Raw genomic sequence first — 17,989 nt, 5'->3', positions numbered from 1 at the left:
CATACTGTCATATTACTTGACATGCTTTGATCACTTGGCTCACACTAATTTCTCAACTCACTCTAATGACTTGGAATGCACTATGCACTAAACTTCTATTGTTCTTTGCTAAATAATGATTAAGTGTTTTGTCACTATAATGTCAAAACCACAATGAGATTAACAAATAGGTTCCATCAATCTCCTTCACTTCTATACTTCAACAATATTTTCTCAACAAAGAGTGTCATTGGCATGGGACTACACAAGAAAGAGGTGAAATTCAAAACTAAAATCTAAGCTAGAACCTTGAGTATTTTTATTTACTTAGGTTGGGGATGTGGTAATTTGAGGTTTAGTTGGTCTAGCTAGTTCTTTAGGTGTAGAGGTCCTTTTTATAGTTTTAGTTTTGATAAAAAAAACCTTGGTAATAATTATTTAATTTATCCTTGTACGTTTTGCATCTCTAGCTAGTTCTTTAGGTGTAGAGATCCCCTTTTTATTTTTATTTTTTATAATAAAAAAAACTTTGGTAATAATTATTTAATTTATCCTTGTATATTTTGCATCTCATTCTCATCTAAAGTATTTCATACTGATTTGATTATTCCTAAGTTAAATAAATATGTGTGTGTGTGTGTGTACACATATACACATACATATATAAATATACATTATATTCATATACATATCTACATACTTGTATACATACATACAAACATATCTACATATATGTGTGTGTTTGTGTGTGTGTGCGCATGTGGAGGGGGGGAGGGGGTGTGGTGGAGTTGTGTGTGTGTGTGTGTGTGTGTGTGTGTGTGTGTGTGTGTGTGTGTGTGTGTGTGTGTGTGTGTGTGTGTGTGTGTGTGTGTGTGTGTGTGTGTGTGTGTGTGTGTGTGTGTGTGTGTGTGTGTGTGTGTGTGTGTGTGTAACTTTAACATTTTTCATTTATATCTAAATCTACATATTGAGTTCACATGTAAAATTAATGTCAATCATATTGTAACCCAATGCATAGTATTTTTGCATATTTTCATTATGTTGAGGTCACTCCTGTTGGGGGTGGCAAGAGTAACTCCCACTTTCCACCTCAACAAGAAGTTAATTTTTCCACTCCAAGCTAAGAATCTTGGAGTTGGCAAGGGAAGTACTAATAATGATTATTGATCAAAGTAAGAATAAGAGTTGGGGGAAATTGGTTAAAATTATAACCATTACTTTTGATTATGTCCTGACTTGAGACTTAAATGCCTATAAATACAACTCAATGTTGGTTATTATTGCAACTTCAATCATTATCTTTTTAAAACAACTTCAAGTCGGAATGTGTGCTATCATTTATTATATGTTTTGAATGACTTAATTCATCTATGGTAGTAGATACTCTCTAAGTGTTTACCACATTACATTCAAGAATGATCATATGTAATGATACTGTAATATATGTCCATGTAATTTGTCTTTCCTTTGGATGTTGTGCATTTATTGTTTCTTATACTCTACAAAAAGGGAACATTTGTGCATTGATCAATTTATTATTGAGATGTAGGATGCATTCATAGACCTAGAAATAAATATTGATTTTTCATATATATGACATTATCATCATGTAATTTCTTATTAAACTTTCACATTGCTTGTTTACAATTGATCTTGTAAGAGTGAAGTTCATCTATAGCACAAAATTAGCTTTATCTACATAGAATTGGAACTCATTCTTCTTGTAGACTTTGTTTTCACACTAATATATTAATTTGGATAGATTTTTTATTCTTGTCTTCATGAATATCATATTTGTGTCAACTCCAACAACAACTATGTATCGAAGGAATACCAATCATCTTATTAAGGAAAATTATATGAGAGATTTAATATATTGGATTATAAAAAAGTGTATCCATGTCTCAGTTAGGAATGAACCAATGAGGGTCAAAGTCTTCTAAACATGAATTTGCTAATATTATTCCTATGTTAAGATCCTTGAACTACATAGTTGCTTTTGAGAATTACAACCAAGTTTCTTGGGCAAGGACCAAGGTCTTTGGGTATTAATGATAACACATTTCTCATGCCTCTTTGCACCTATTATGCAAAAAAAATAGTCACAATGTGACCCTCAAATGGGTAGAACCTAGATCTATACCTTATGATGCCAAAGAATGTTAATGTCATCAAGATAGGGATATCCATTTTATGGGATGAAGAGGTCACTAGAAAAATTTTGACAATGACATTTATTGCACAATGTGTGTGTTTTTACTTTAAAACCCTTGGCCAAGGTGGTACAATGGTATAGGTAGTATATACCAATCACTAGGACCAAGAGTGTAATATTTGGCTAGGAAGGTCAAGTAGTAGGCAAAAATGTCTTTATGATGACTAGCGATGATGGTGTTAGATAACTAAGAGGGGTGAACTGGTTATAACCACTTATGCTACATGCCTTAAAAATACTTTTACCAACTTCAACTTTATAAACTACTAGATTATTAACTTGGTAGATAGATCTAACATCACAGTTCAAACAGATAAAACTTTTCATCAAACTATCAACTTAATGTTCTTTAGTATACCAAGTGTCAGAGTAAATATCCATCGTATACCAAGTTGGACCATTCAATAGTTAAATTGAAATAAACATGCAACACAATAAGCATTCACACATTTTGACACAAGTATTTAACATGGAAACCCTATAAAGGGAAAAAAACACTTTGGAAATGACAACCCAAATATTTTCAATCTTTTGAAGTGAGCCCTTCTAGGAGCCAAACTTGTAAAATGTTACATACACAATTTTAATGTGATCTTGTTAGAGTATTTACACCAAAGATCATCTAGATCTTATCAGTAATTGACATTTCTAAGCAATGGCTTGCTCTAAGTGACTTACAAACATTACTATTGAATGTCGCCATGAAGGATTTCAAAATATTTTTAGGTCCATTCCTTTAAGATATTTTTCAGCTATTATTCTAATAAAGAAATAGAAAATTAGTGGTTCATCTAGTCCCAAGTAGAGGAATGGATGCCAATACTAAATTAGAATTTGACAACAAGTAGGATACAAGGAAAGACTCTTTATCATGTGTGCGATATGTGAGAGTGAATACAAAATTGAACTATTTGACTAAATGAGGTATGCAATGTAAATCTAGATTCCAAATGTATTCAAAAAACCAAATTAAGATATGGAATTATACTAAAACTAAAAATTGAAATAAAATATAGAATACTCACCTTGAAATGTATAGAAGAAATTGTTCTTTTGTTCTAAAAAGTGCATATCTGAACATGATTTTGAGATTCTCTCTACAAATCCTTGAATAAAAAAGATAACCTAAAAACTATTTTCCATGTTGAATCCTTTGCAATAGGCCAACTTGGAGGAAAAGTGTCCAGAACACATTCCATGAGGCCACTATGTTCCTAGGGCCCTATAACTAGGTATACCCATTTTTTTCCAGAAGCTTTCAAGGAGGTATTTCCCAAGCTGCAACTCAAACTTATCTATCATCTTTCTCTATATAGTAAATACTAGTTTGAGAATCAACCTTGAGTTAAAAAATAATTGATATAGGAAATTCTAGCATGTAGTAGGATAGAATATATCAAATGAAAGTTACAATTACCTTTGTAGATGCAATTAGAATTTAATATGTGATCAAGTATGTAAATGTAATAGCCTTGACACAAAGGAAATTAAAGGAAATCAAAGAACTTAAAATTTCATCTATAGGAATGTATGTGACATTCCATGATGAGTGATAGTTCTCCTTCTTTGAAACCAAACTCCACTACCACCTTGAAGGAAGAACTTTGATGCAAAGAGGAAATGCTTGAACTTTGTTGGATGCTTCAAGATTCTTGCTTGTTTGATTGAATTCCTTGAGGATGTCTTGATATCTTTATTTGGAAGTGTATGTGTGGTATGAATATGAAGATACCAAGACTTCTTTTATACTAGTTTTTGGGTAGAAAAATGATGCAGGTTGACCTAGGAGTAAATGAAATTAATTGGAAACCCTGATGAACTTTAAGCCCAGTGACCCCAAATTATTAAGAAAGAGGTAAACTTGTTCTTGAGGAAGGGAATAGAACAAGGCATTAGAAGCATAAGAGAAGGTGTAGAAAGAATCAAGAAATGATGAACCCCTCAGAAGATATACCCAAAAATTTGATAATACAACACTTAAAGGACCACACTAGAAGGTGGGAGATGATCTTGAAATGTAATATGGATTAGCAAAGGAGATAGAGAGACCAAAACCACAATAAGGAGGGATAAGAGGTCTCAAAATTAGGTACTTCCATTTTAAGATAGAAAATTGCAAAAATGGAGGACATAAGCCCCCAAACCTACAATTTGAACTTCATTTCCATGAATAAGAGCACAAAAACAAAGAATAATAAAACAATAGGGAAAGAAAAGTCAAAAACACAAAAAAAAAGGGGGTTAGTGCTAAAATCCAAATTAGTTAGTGAAGAGATCTCAGATGAATAAATTTCTCACCCACCCATATCATAATTGGAAATCTATTACAAAGAATAAGAGATCACATAGGAAAGATCACAAAATAAAAAAGGATTACAAATCTCATGATTATGTCCCACCAACATGGAAGCATAGAGAGAGACAAAGAAAGAGATTATCTTGCCTAGTAAGGTTTGTGTGTCTTACTGTGAATCACAAAAGGAAGGATTGAATGGTCTAGAAGGTTTGTGTGCCTAGTATTCAATCCTTAAAAATAAAAATAAAAAATAGGATAAAATGGTCTGGCAAGTTGTTTGCCCGATAGTCAATCCTTTGCGCCTATCGGTAGATTTTCCATGCATGTGTATGTGTATGTCCACTCATGGATCAATTCCTTAGTATTACCATAGCGTGTAAATGTGTATGTTCTCTTTTTGGATGGATTAACACCCATTATCTACAGATTGTGTGTGTGTGTGTGTGTATCCCTAGGATGAATATCACTGATACCCAAGATTTAGCAATCTAGAAATGTAAAATGAAAAATGTGTTTTCTTGGGATGGATAAATCTCATTAATACCCTTAGAGGAGTGGCATGTAAATGTAGAAGTGCATAAAAAATAAAATATATTACAAAGAGGATGTATTTATGCCTCTTCCTTATGATGAATATGTAGTCATAGACATCATAAGGAAAAGAATCAAGGATAACTACTTCTATCAGTAAGGAGATGTCCTACCATAATGTATGCCACAAATGTAGCAAAGAGAATTTCATCTTATAAGATAATAAAATAGATAGGTTTTCAAACGATATGCCTCTTATGAAAGACATCTTGTGTGCAATACATCTACCTTCATGAGGAGTGTCATGAAAAAATATATCAACTTCAAGACAAAAGAGGGGGTGAAGAACAAGAATGGACCTATTCATCCCTTCGTGTATAGGTGGAATATGGATCCTTGGATGAAGAATGGAAAAATCACAAAGGGGAAATGTTTATAATTAACATATTCTCTAACATATTCTCTCTAATAAAAAAAAGGTAAAATCAAGAATATCCACCTCTACTATATAAGAGAAAGTAATGATCAAGACACCATTCCTTATAGGGAAATAATGTCACATAATGAAAAAATTTCATTGTGCTAAGGAGATTCCTTGTATATAAGAGAAATTAATGATCAAGACATCATTCCTTATAGGGAAATAATGTCACATAATGAACAAATTTCATTGTACTAAGGAGAGTCAATCCTTAGAAAAAGAAATATAAAGAATGTACAAACAATCTTACCTCCCAAACATGAGGCAAGAAAGATAAATCTATGGTGGATTATATAAAAAAATCCAATAAGATATAAAGATGAGTCATATACAACAAAAAATAGTCATGCACAAAATACAAATACCTTGTATGCAACAAGAAGTATCATATAATAATGCAACATGGTAGAGAATGAAAGCAAGAAACATTATAGGATATGAGATTTTACACATAAGATGCTAGACAAGATTTCACATATGAAGTAAACTATGGATGATTGTTAAATGAGAAACATTAAAATCCAAAACAAGAAAATATAATGCTTGCTGGAAGTGAGATGTGATCTTGCATGTAATAGAGCATTACATACTCATGCATAAGAATGTACAATAAAATAATATAAAATCTATAGAGATATGAAAAGAGGGAGATGAAAGGATGTTATTTTATTCCAACTTAGTTATCTCAAAAGAAACAACACAGAAATAACATATCCTTGAGAGGAAATAGAAAGAAAATCAAATATATTCCCTAGATTATATATTATTTAAAATAAATATGCACTAGAAGCATAAGATTGCACTTAGGATGCTAATTTCTACATAAAAAAATAAATGCATACAAGAGGAAACATCAAGTTATAAGAGAATACAAATTCATAAAGGATATTAGATTCATTAATGAAGAGAAGGTCACATTATGTCTCCCTAAGTGGTTTCAATTTATACTATACATGTAGTTTCAAGAAAACACAAGATTGCACTTGTAAGAAATCACAACAAATGAATGCAAGAAAAGATATTATCATATAAAAGGAAAATAAATCATAAAAGGGAGATAATGGATCTCATGATATAGAGAGAAAAAGGAAATAGGGCTCTTTTCACCAAGTTTGGAGACAAGGGAAATTAATACTATACTGCTAACAAAGTAGGAAAATGAGACCCCAAAACATAGGCTACCAATGTCCCAAAGCTAAGAGAAACATAATACAAATGTAGATGTATAAAGTAAAATGATTATGAGAAAAATGCCATTCATCATTACAATTCATATGACATAACATGAGTGATAAATTCTTTATATTGAAAATAAGCATGAAGCATAGAAGAAGAAGATATCTTAGGTGTATTTAGAGTGATGTTTAAAGAGAATTATTCAATATGCACACCTTCATCAAATAAAGTTGTGAAGTCACAAAGTAAAGAATGTATGTTGGTGTAAAATTTGAGAGTTTGGAATCTTAAAAAGTTGAGAAACCACCCATAGGGTCCATGTGATTAAGGTCCTTAGGATCTAGTCCTAGATTTGTGAAAATAAGGCCATAATGATCATCATTGTCAGCAAGATCTAATTGAGAGGAATAAAAAGAAGCTTTAAGGGTTTGATCCTCCACCACTAAGGTGCTCTTAGAAGGAAAAACATAACTCGTCAAATCCTTATCTATATAAGGAATGTCAATGACATGAATAGAAATTGGTTGATAATTAGGAGTAATAGTAATGGCGTATCTAATTGTATAAAGGTTTCCTCATAAGGAATGGAGTAATCTATGTGCTTAGTTGGGGGTTTATCCCAAATATTAGGATGATCCATGTTAGGAGCATCATAACTCACTAGAGCTTGATCAACATCATCTTTAAAAAGGAGAACCTCAATGAAATAATAAATTGAAGCATCATCAGATGCACTAGAGGAAATGTATTGAAGATCATTATGGTAGGATGAAATAAATATAACCACTCCATTGAAACAAAGCACAATGACTATAAAGGAAATGCAATCTAAAAATGAACTAGATGCAATATTTTGTATTTTGACAATGCAAATATATGAAATTAGATTGATATGAAAACAATGTATATAAAAGGAGATCTAAATACTACTAATGCAAACAATAGAACACAAAGTAGATCTAGATTCCCCAAAAAGTTTAACTCTAAAAATAAAGAGGCATGATGTTAGGTTCACCAAGATGAAAGTAAACACCTAATGCAAAGAAAAAAATAAGTGAGATAAAAGGATCTAACTCCAAAATCCACAACAAGGGGAGACTTGTAGAGTTCACCAAAATGTTTAGTGGTGAAATAGAAGCACTTTAGCAGGATGTAGACCTCCAGTTCATAGGGACTAAAACATTCAATATGTGTGTGAGGAAAAATAGAATTTTCAAGCATGATCCCTTTTGAATTCTAACTAGATTAGAAAATCCCAAAAAAGGGAAGGCATGCCAATACTGAATTCAAATTGTGAGAATGAATATGATACAAGGAAATATGCTTTGTCTTGTCTGCGATATGTGATTGTGAATGCAAAATTGAACTAGTTGACTAAATAAGGTATTGAATGAAAATTTAGATGTCAAATGTATGCAAACAACCCAATAGAAATGGAATTATGCTAAAACTAAAAATGGAAATAAAGGATAGATAACTCACCCTAAGATGCATAGAAGAAAGCATGATTGTATTCCAAAAATTTCATATCTAAACCCGATTTTGGGATTTTGTCTATGGATCCCAAAATAAAATAAAAATCCTAGAAAACCCTAAAAACTATTTTTCCTACTAAAGCCTTTGGAACAAGTTGACTTCGAGGAAAAGTGTTTGGAACATATTCGATGAGGTCACCATGTTCTCAAGGCCCTATAACTAGGTTGACCCAAAAAACAATGGAAGATTTTGGTGAGTTATTTCTAGATCTGTAACTCAAAACTTTCTATCATGTTCCTATGCACAGTAAATTCAGATTTTTGTTTTTGGATGGATGAGGGTTTACCTTGGTCAATCCCTAGATTGAGGAATTAACCTTGAACTAAAATATAATTGGTAAATAAAATGCTAACATGTAGTCGAAGAGGTTCATCTATTCCTAGGGAAGGGCACGAAACAAGGCACTAGATGCCTCAAAGAAGATGCATAAAGAATTGGGAAATGATGGACCCCATGAAAGATATGGCCAAAAAGGTTTTTAGTACCACACTTATAGGATCACGCTTAAAGGTGAAATATGATCTAGAAATGTGAGATATTTTAGAGGAGGATAAAGAGAGATCAAAAAACATACTAAGGAGGGCTTGAAGATCTCAAAATATAGTGCTTTCATTTTAAGGTAGTACACTCCCTTACAAGTCATTGCACTCTAGACACACCAAACAAATTAAGTCTAACTCATATTGTGTTTAATATTACAATGTTCCCTATGATATGATTAAGTTCCTATGAAGAGAATTATCCAAGACATAGTGTTTGGTTTAAATGATCAGGCAACTCGCAACCACAAATATATCAATAGTTTTTCATTCCTTGTTTTTGATAGCGAACCTCCTATTAGCATTTGTAATAGCTCTTTGACATGTGAAAGTTTCAAGTTAGACAAGAAATATCAAAGCTAATAAAAGAATCTTTTAAAATACATCATTATGATAATGACAAGTTATTGTAAAATACTAGAAACCAAAGGGTAAATTAAAAAATCTATAGCTAAAACCTTTGAAAAGATTCTCTAGTGTCAAAATGATAAAATAGACTTCACTAGGATATCATACAACATAATTTTGTAAGCCATGTGATAAAACATACAAAGGTGGTATAAGTCCTATATATGTGTGATAAAAGCCAGTAAGGCTAGGTGGCAAAACTCCATAAATAGCATGATAAACTATAAGTGAATTTAATCACACTCAACAAGGAGTTATATTGCATGACATTTTTAACTTCTCTGTCAAAATAGAGAAAACGCTTACAAAAATGTGGAGCTAGAAATTGGTTCTAGCCCTACAGCGGGTGCCAAAATGTATCACATAAAATGTGGCACTTCTGTAAATCATGACATCCAGGATATTTATTGAGTTAAATCTTTGGAAGGAGACCTACAACTTCCTAGTCACATCATGAAAAAGTCTATTTGAAATAAGATTGGCTCTTAGATAGAGAAAATAGGACCTTTGGCACAAGGGAGGTAGATTAGAGGATGGAAGTCCAACCACCTAAGAGCCTTGCCAAGAGTACATACAAAAGAAAACATAGGATTGCAACAAAGAGACAATATGATTCATAGATTTAATACTAATTGATTACACATATCACATGATAAAATATGTGTGACATCATTCAATGTTCTTGGCTATTAGGCCTTTTGGCTTGCAGCCATATGAATTGAATTTCAATAGAGTACAAGCTGCAACTATCCTACTAGTTCATGCTACTTCCCCGCAACAAATCCAAGTTCTTATGTATGAAGCTAGACCACAAGTTATTCAGGCAGGCATTTAATCACAAAATCAGTCCTTCCTTGGATTTGTAATCCATAACCCAAGTAATGGGCATCAACTATTCATGTGCTCTTGAGGATATGTCCAAACATAATCAAGGAGTTAGGTCCTAACTATACAAGACACCACAACATCAAAGGAAACTTTGCCAAAAGAAATAGCATGCCTCGTTGGATAAAAACTATAGGAAACAAATATTGGAAAGAATGACACAAAACTTGATGAATATGACATGTGAGCTTTTACATTCATAGGGTAAGGACTGAAAATAGGTTCTCAAAAATATGTGAATTGTGCACAACACAAAACTCAAGGCAGCAATGATGACTTTGTGAATAAAAAATTGGTACTAAAAACTAGAAATGTTTTTGGGTGATACAAGATTTCTCATTGACCCAAGATACTCCTACATCAGATAGTTGGGGTAAGTAGAGAACTGATATCCACATCAAGCAACCTTGATGGTCTAACTTGAATCATAAAGATCCAACTCAACTTGTGTTATCTATGAACTATCTTCAACTAGTTTATCTTTCTACTGAACAAGGTATTCCATGTAATATTTTTCTCTAGTACTCTTACTTATGTTTATATCCAAAATATGATCAATGATGTCAACCTTCTTTTTGGGATAATCTAGATTATCTTTTAATTTTTCATGTGCTCCAAAGTACTAAAATATGTCTGTAATATTGAATATTGGTGAAATATCTAGGTCTCCAGCAAATTCAACTTCAAAAGAATTTCCACTATCAAACTTTCTTAGAATTTTATAGGGACCAAACTTCATCCTCTTTATTTTACTATAGGTTCCAATTGGAAATCTATTTTTCTTCAAATGAACCATCACTTCATCTCCAACCTCAAAAGATTTATGTTTCATCCCTTTATCTACTCTTTGTTTATACTCAAGGTTACTATTCTCCAAATTCTTCTTTACTTCCTAATGCAAAGTTTCCATGAAATCTACAAATTCATCTGCATCTACACTTCTCTTTATCTCAGTATTGAAATCTCTTAATTTAGTAGCTCCTTTAGGATTCAATCTGTCAATAGTCTCAAAAGGTGTCTTCTTGGTACTTCTATTCATAGAATTTTTATATGCTAATTCTCCTTTTGCTAAAATCAAATCCTAGTTAACAGGCTTATCCCCAACCAAACATCTTAATAAGTTACCCAAACTTCTTTTTACAAGATCAATTTGTCCATCTATCTATGGATGAAATGTAGAACTAAACTTCAACTCGATATCCATTATCTTCTAAAGTGTTCTCAAAAATTGATCAATAAACTTGGTATCTCTATCTAAAAATATAGTCCTAGGAAACCCATGTAATCTCACTGTCTCCTTAAATAATAATTCAGCCACATGTACTGCATTAGATGTCTTCTTACAAGGTATGAAATGAGCCATTTTTTAAAATTTCTCAACTACTACTAGAATAGAATCATTACCTTATAGCTAAGTTCTAGGTGAACCAAGAACAAAGTATGTACTGATATCTTCCCAAGGTTTATTTAGTACAAGCAATGGTGAATACAATCCCAAATTCTGACTAGTTTCTTTTGTGGTTTGAGAAATTCTATGACTTCTAACCATATTATATACATCGTTATATATTTGAGTCCACAATACCTATTAGTAATGCACTTCATCATTTTATCAATTCTAAAGTATCTAGCAAGTCCTCCATTGTGTTTTGCCTTCACAATATTATCCCTTATATATCCTCTAGGTATGCACAATTGAGTTCCTTTAAACAACATGTCTTCTTGAATGAAATAATCATTCCACTTATTCTACTCATTCATCAATAGATTCTTACAAGCCTTCCAAGGTTCTACAAAATCAAGATTAGATTCATACAAATGCTTCACATCATCAAAACTAAGTACCTTAACTCTCATTTATGTCAGCAAATTTCTTCTACTCAAAGCATCAACAACCTTATTTGATTGTCCACATTTATGTTTCAGTATAAGGAAAAATTTATGCAAATACTCAACCCACTTCATGTGTCTTTGATTCAATTTATTCTGACTTTCTAAATACTACAAAGCTTTATGGTCAGTGTACAACACAAACTCTTTAGGCATCAAGTAATTTCACCACTTCAAAGTTTGAACAATAGCATGGAATTCCTATTCATAAATTGAATATGTTTTCTTAGAATCATTCAAATTTTCAATATAGATAATTATAGGTCTTCCTTCTTGACTCAAAATAGCTCTGAAGGCACTTCCACTAGCATCACAATCAACTTGAAAAACTTTACTAAAATCAGTCAAAGTAAGTGTAGGCAATTTTGCTACCTTTTGTGTCAATCTTTCAAACTTTTATGTGTTCAATGTGTCTACTTGAAAAAATCCCTTTTATCTCCTCTTGTGGTTTATGTCATATTTTATTAGAATCATTCAAATTTTCAATATAGATAAGTATAGGTCTTCCTTCTTGACTCAAAATAGCTCCAATGGCACTTCCACTAGCATCACAATCAACTTGAAAAACTTTACTAAAATTAGTCAAAGTAAGTGTAGGCAATTTTACTACCTTTTGTGTCAATCTTTCAAAAAAACTATGTGTTCAATGTGTCTACTTGAAAAAATCCATTTTTATCTCCTCTTATGGTTTATGTCATAGCATTACATTCAGAACTAAATTTTTTATGAACTTCATATAGAAACTTGTCAATTCATGAAATGATCTAATTTCTCTAGCATTCTCAGGTGTAGGCCAATCAACAATGACTTTTACCTTTTCAATATCCATCGTCAAACCATCATCTAAAATTATAAAACCAAGCTACATAGTCTCCTCCTTCATAAAAGAACATTTATTCAACTTAATCAGCAACTCTTCTTCCTTCAATCTCTACAATACTTGTCTAATATGCTCATGGTGTTCTTTACTCTCCCTGAATATTAGAATGTAATAAAGATAAACAATCACAAAATTACCCAATAATTTCTTCTAAACCTAATTCATCCTTGTGAAAGTACTAGGTCCATTAGTTAAACCAAAAGGCATAGCCAACCATTCATACAAACTTTTAGTTTTCTTAAAAGCATTTTTTCATTCATCCCCTTCTCTAATTCTGATATGATGATAGCCATTTTTCAAATAAATCTTTGTAAAATAATTTTCTCTGCTCAAACAATCCATTACGTCATCCATCCATGACAAGGGAAACATATACTTCATTGTGATCTTGTTTATAGATCTAGAATCAGTGCACATTCTCCATTCTCCTTAGGTGTCAATACATCAAATACAACACAAGAACTCAAAATTTCTCTAATCAAACCCTTTTCTAACAATTCTTGCACTTGTCTATTCAATTCATGATGCAGTCAAAATTCCTCAAATAATAAACATAAACATAATACAGAAAGAGTACAAAATAAATTTGAGAACTCCAAATTCTTCTTTATTATTTCTTCCAAATCCTCCTCTTTCTACAATGAGAGAAATTACAATTTTAAATACAAATCTGAAATTACCATTTTTGGCTTTTTTTGCCATTTTTGGTAATTTTTAAAACAACTCGAAAAAAGCTGATTTTTTTTGTGAAGCTTCCTAAAACTAAGATAAGATGAACTGCCAACTAACATTCGAAATTGGAAGTAATATTTTGAGGTTAATAATAAAAACCAACTTTCTAAAAACTAAGAAAAACATTAAAAGCTTTAAAAAAACTGCTAAAAGATTTTGCGTAAAAAGCCACTAAAAGCTCTTGCATCATTCTCCTTTGGTTGAAAGAATGCAGCTCCTGCAGGTTATTTTTTGAATGTGTATAGCTTCTTTTCTAGAACTTTTATGTCCATTGTATCAAACATTGATTTTATTGACTTAAAGGAATGCAAGTTTATTCCTTCTTCCTGGTCTTCCAATTTTTTGACATTTTTTCATTCATCTTTGTATCTGTCACTGGATCCCTCTTCCTCTTATTTTTCTTAACCCATATTTTACTCAACATCTTCTCAGCCTTTAAAATCCAAGATTCCATTTCTTTTGTATAAACCTTTGCAACATAATCATTTATGTCTTCAACGCATAATATATCAACATATTCTCCATTACCACAATTTTCAAAATATCCTTGAAAATATATGTATTCCATATTTTTAAAAAAATCTAAAACATCATCATCAGAAACCTTCTTATAAACATGCACTTCCACTTTCTCATTTTAAACATAAGATTCAAATACTTGAAAATGATAGGAAGACTCTTCTATGGCTATGTTTACCATGTCTTCTTCAGTGCTTGATGTTGAAACAATCATAGGTATACTTTCCATTTCATTTTCTACCTCTTACTCTTGCAATAATTTATTTTCCCTTTCCTGCATTTTCCTCTTCTAAAAAAATTTTTTAGCAGGCCATGTGATCTTCTTCTTGAATGGTAGGTACAATTTTTGCATTTCTAATTCCATTAGCTTTCTTAATTGTTGCCAACTTTCTTGTAATTTTCTTACCATTTCTTTTAACTCTAATTTCCTCATCTCTTCCTCCTTCCTCTTCCTCTCTTTTTCTTTTATTTTCTTTTCTTCTTTCCTCTTATACAAATACTTCATCAACAAATCTAGTTCTTCAAACGAGTTCATCCTTCATCACAATTAGAACTTTTCTTTTCTACTTTGATTTTTGGAAACTAGTTCCTCTTCTCAACCTACATAAACATAAACTCACAACTACACAAATAAAAAAATCTCCTTTTTCCAGATCTTCTGTTCTCTAATACCAAATGATGCAGCTGAAATTCCTCAAATAATAAACATAAACATAATATAGAAAGAGTACAAAATAAATTTGAGAATTCCAAATTCTTCTTTATTATTTCTTCCAAATCCTCCTCTTTCTACAATGAGAGAAATTACCATTTTTGGCTTCTTTTTCCATAAAACTATTTTTTGCCATTTTTGGTAATTTCAAAAACTACTCGAAAAAAGTTAATTTTTTTCATGAAGCTTCCTAAAACTGAGATAAGATCAACTGCCAACTAACATTCAAAACTAGAAGTAATATTTTGGGGTTATTAATAAAAACCAACTTTCTAAAAACTAAGAAAAACATTAAAAGCTTTAAAAAAACTACTAAAAGCTCTTGCTTAAAAAGCCACTAAAAGCTCCTACATCATTCTCCTCTAGTTGAAAGAACGAAGCTCCTATAAGTTTTTTTTTGAATGTGTATAGCTTATTTTCTAGAACTTTTATGTCCATTGTATCAAACATTGATTTTATTGACTTAGAGGAATGCAAGTTTATTCCTTCTTCCTAGTCTTCCAATTTTTTGACATTTTTTCATTCATCTTTGTATCTATCACTGGATCCCTCTTCCTCTTATTTTTCTTAACCCATATTTTACTCAACATCTTCTCAGCCTTTAAAATCCAAGATTCCATTTCTTCTATATAAACCTTTGCAACATAATCATTTATGTCTTCAACACATAATATATCAACATATTCTCCATTATAATAATTTTCAAAATATCCTTGAAAATATATATATTCCATATTAAAAAAAAAATCTAAAACATCATCACTAGAAACCTTCTTATAAACATGCACTTCCACTTTCTCATTCTGAACATAAGATTCAAATACTTGAAAATGATAGGAAGAATCTTTTATGGCTATGTTTACCATGTCTTCTTCACTGCTTGATGTTGAAAAATTCATAGATATACTTTCCATTTCATTTTCTACCTCTTCCTCTTGCAATACTTTATTTTCCTTTCCTACATTTTCCTCTTCTGAAAAAGCTTTTTAACAGGCCATGTGATCTTCTTCTTGACTGGTAGGTACCATTTTTGCATTTCTAATTCCATTAGCTTTCTTAATTGTTGCCAACTTTCTTGTAATTTTCTTACCATTTCTTTCAACTCTAATTTCCTCATCTCTTCCTCCTTCCTTTTCCTCTCCTCTTTTATTTTCTTTTCTTCTTTCCTCTTATGCAAATACTTCATCAACAAATCTAGCTCTTCAAACGAGTTCATCCTTCGTCACATCTGGAACTTTTCTTTTCTACCTTGATTTTTGGAAACTAGTTCCTCTTCTCAACCTACATAAACATAAACTCATGACTACACAAATACAAAAATCTCCTTTTCCTAGATCTTTTGTGCTCTGATACCAGATGATGCAATCAGAATTCCTCAAATAATAAACATAAACATAATACAGAAAGAGTACAAAATAAATTTGAGAATTCAAAATTCTTCTTTATTATTTCTTCCAAATCCTCCTCTTTCTACAATGAGAAAAATTAAAATTTTAAATACAAATCTAAAATTACCATTTTTGGCTTTTTTTTCATAAAACTATTTTTTTCCATTTTTGGTAATTTTAAAAACAACTCAAAAAAAGCTGATTTTTTTATTGAAGCTTCTTAAAATTGAGATAAGATGAACTACCAACTAACATTCAAAATTGGAAGTAATATTTTGAGGTTATTAATAAAAACCAACTTTTTAAAAATTGTTGCCTGACTTTAAGTCACCCATTTTTTTTGGCAATATTGAGTCATATAGTCATCAAGTTAGTCTGGTGTCTAGGTCTAAGTCTTTATAGGTAGGTAATCTTTGCCAAGTTTCCCTTCATTTGCCATCTTGTTTTAAGCTAGGTGGGACATTTTCAAGGTCTCATTAATTGGGTAGGTTGTAGCCCCCAATCTGGCAAAGATTATGATCTTTCAATTAATGATCTTTTCAGCAGAAGAATGGTTGGGGATTATGATTTTCAAGCATTCATAAAGTTTCCATATGGATAACACATTGACAGAATTGGTTTTGGAAGTTTCAAATTTTATTCCTTGTGCATTCAGTTGTTGAAACCTTTCTTATACTAAATGAATGCATATGTGCCAACATGGCTTTCAGCAACAGAGTATAGACAGTCACAGATTGAATCACATCTTAGATTGTTTATAGTTTTGAGCAAGGTCCAAACGATAGAACTTTGGAAAGAAGTCTTTTTATTAATATGAGAGTATGGATGCAGTTCTTTGAAGGCTCTTTGATTGAAGTAATCACTTTAAGAAGGTATGTTAATGCTAGCAGTATTGTATTACTATAATCTTATGAAGGTAACAGAATTTGGGACAGTTCCAAATCAAATTATGATTAGTCTCCTTTGAAGATAAGAAAGGATAGGGTTATGAATGTTTTTATCATAAAACTCTGCCTACATTATGTTGAATCTTACCAAGTCACAAAAGAATTAACTCTGATTATGAAGGAGTCATGGCTTTTCAAGGTAAGCAATGGATGAACAGTGATCATTAAAGAATTAAATTGTCATTATTTAGTTACATGAATAGTCTTTGTGATATTTTGAGGCTTAGTAAGCGTATTATGAGGATGTATTTATGGTGCACGACATGATTCTCAGGCCTATTCAATAGAATAGTGATAGACATGGTATGATTCCAAATTGTGAACAGAGAATGTATTGATTATGATAGAAATGCAAATAGTCAGTCTTCAAGGAGTTCTTCTTTGTTGAAATGATCTAATATGATCAGGTAATAATCTTTAGATGCCTAACAACTCAAAACTAAAAGAGTTTCAGATGCAGAAATGGCCATTAGAATGCACGGCATAACTAGAAAGATGCATGTTCGATAGTCAACTAAGGTCAATTTTTTCAATGAAATGAAGGTATGGACCAATTCTTTAGGAAAAAACAAAGCCATTGGAAGAAACAACACATGAAATGATGAAGAAATGAAAGAGAAAATGCCAGGCGGGTTTTCAAATTTTGGCTACTCCATTGCAATTGCGCACCTATTTCTTCAAAACCCGCTAGCCTATTTTATGCATGATATAGATTCTTTTTAAAAATAGATCATCTGGGTTGCGTTGAGATGTTTCAAAGAATATTTCATCTTTAGAATGTGTTCCCTGAAAAATGCCTACAAAGGGTTGAGGCAAAAATTCAAATTTTGAGTGCGCTGGGACCATTTGCGCACCTGATTTGCAAAAATCTGCAA

Source organism: Cupressus sempervirens, chromosome 2 (assembly GCF_028749045.1).
Source record: "Cupressus sempervirens isolate cs-2001-9-10 chromosome 2, ASM2874904v1, whole genome shotgun sequence".
Classification (NCBI taxonomy): domain Eukaryota; kingdom Viridiplantae; phylum Streptophyta; class Pinopsida; order Cupressales; family Cupressaceae; genus Cupressus; species Cupressus sempervirens.
Note: the sequence above shows the minus strand (reverse complement) of the source record.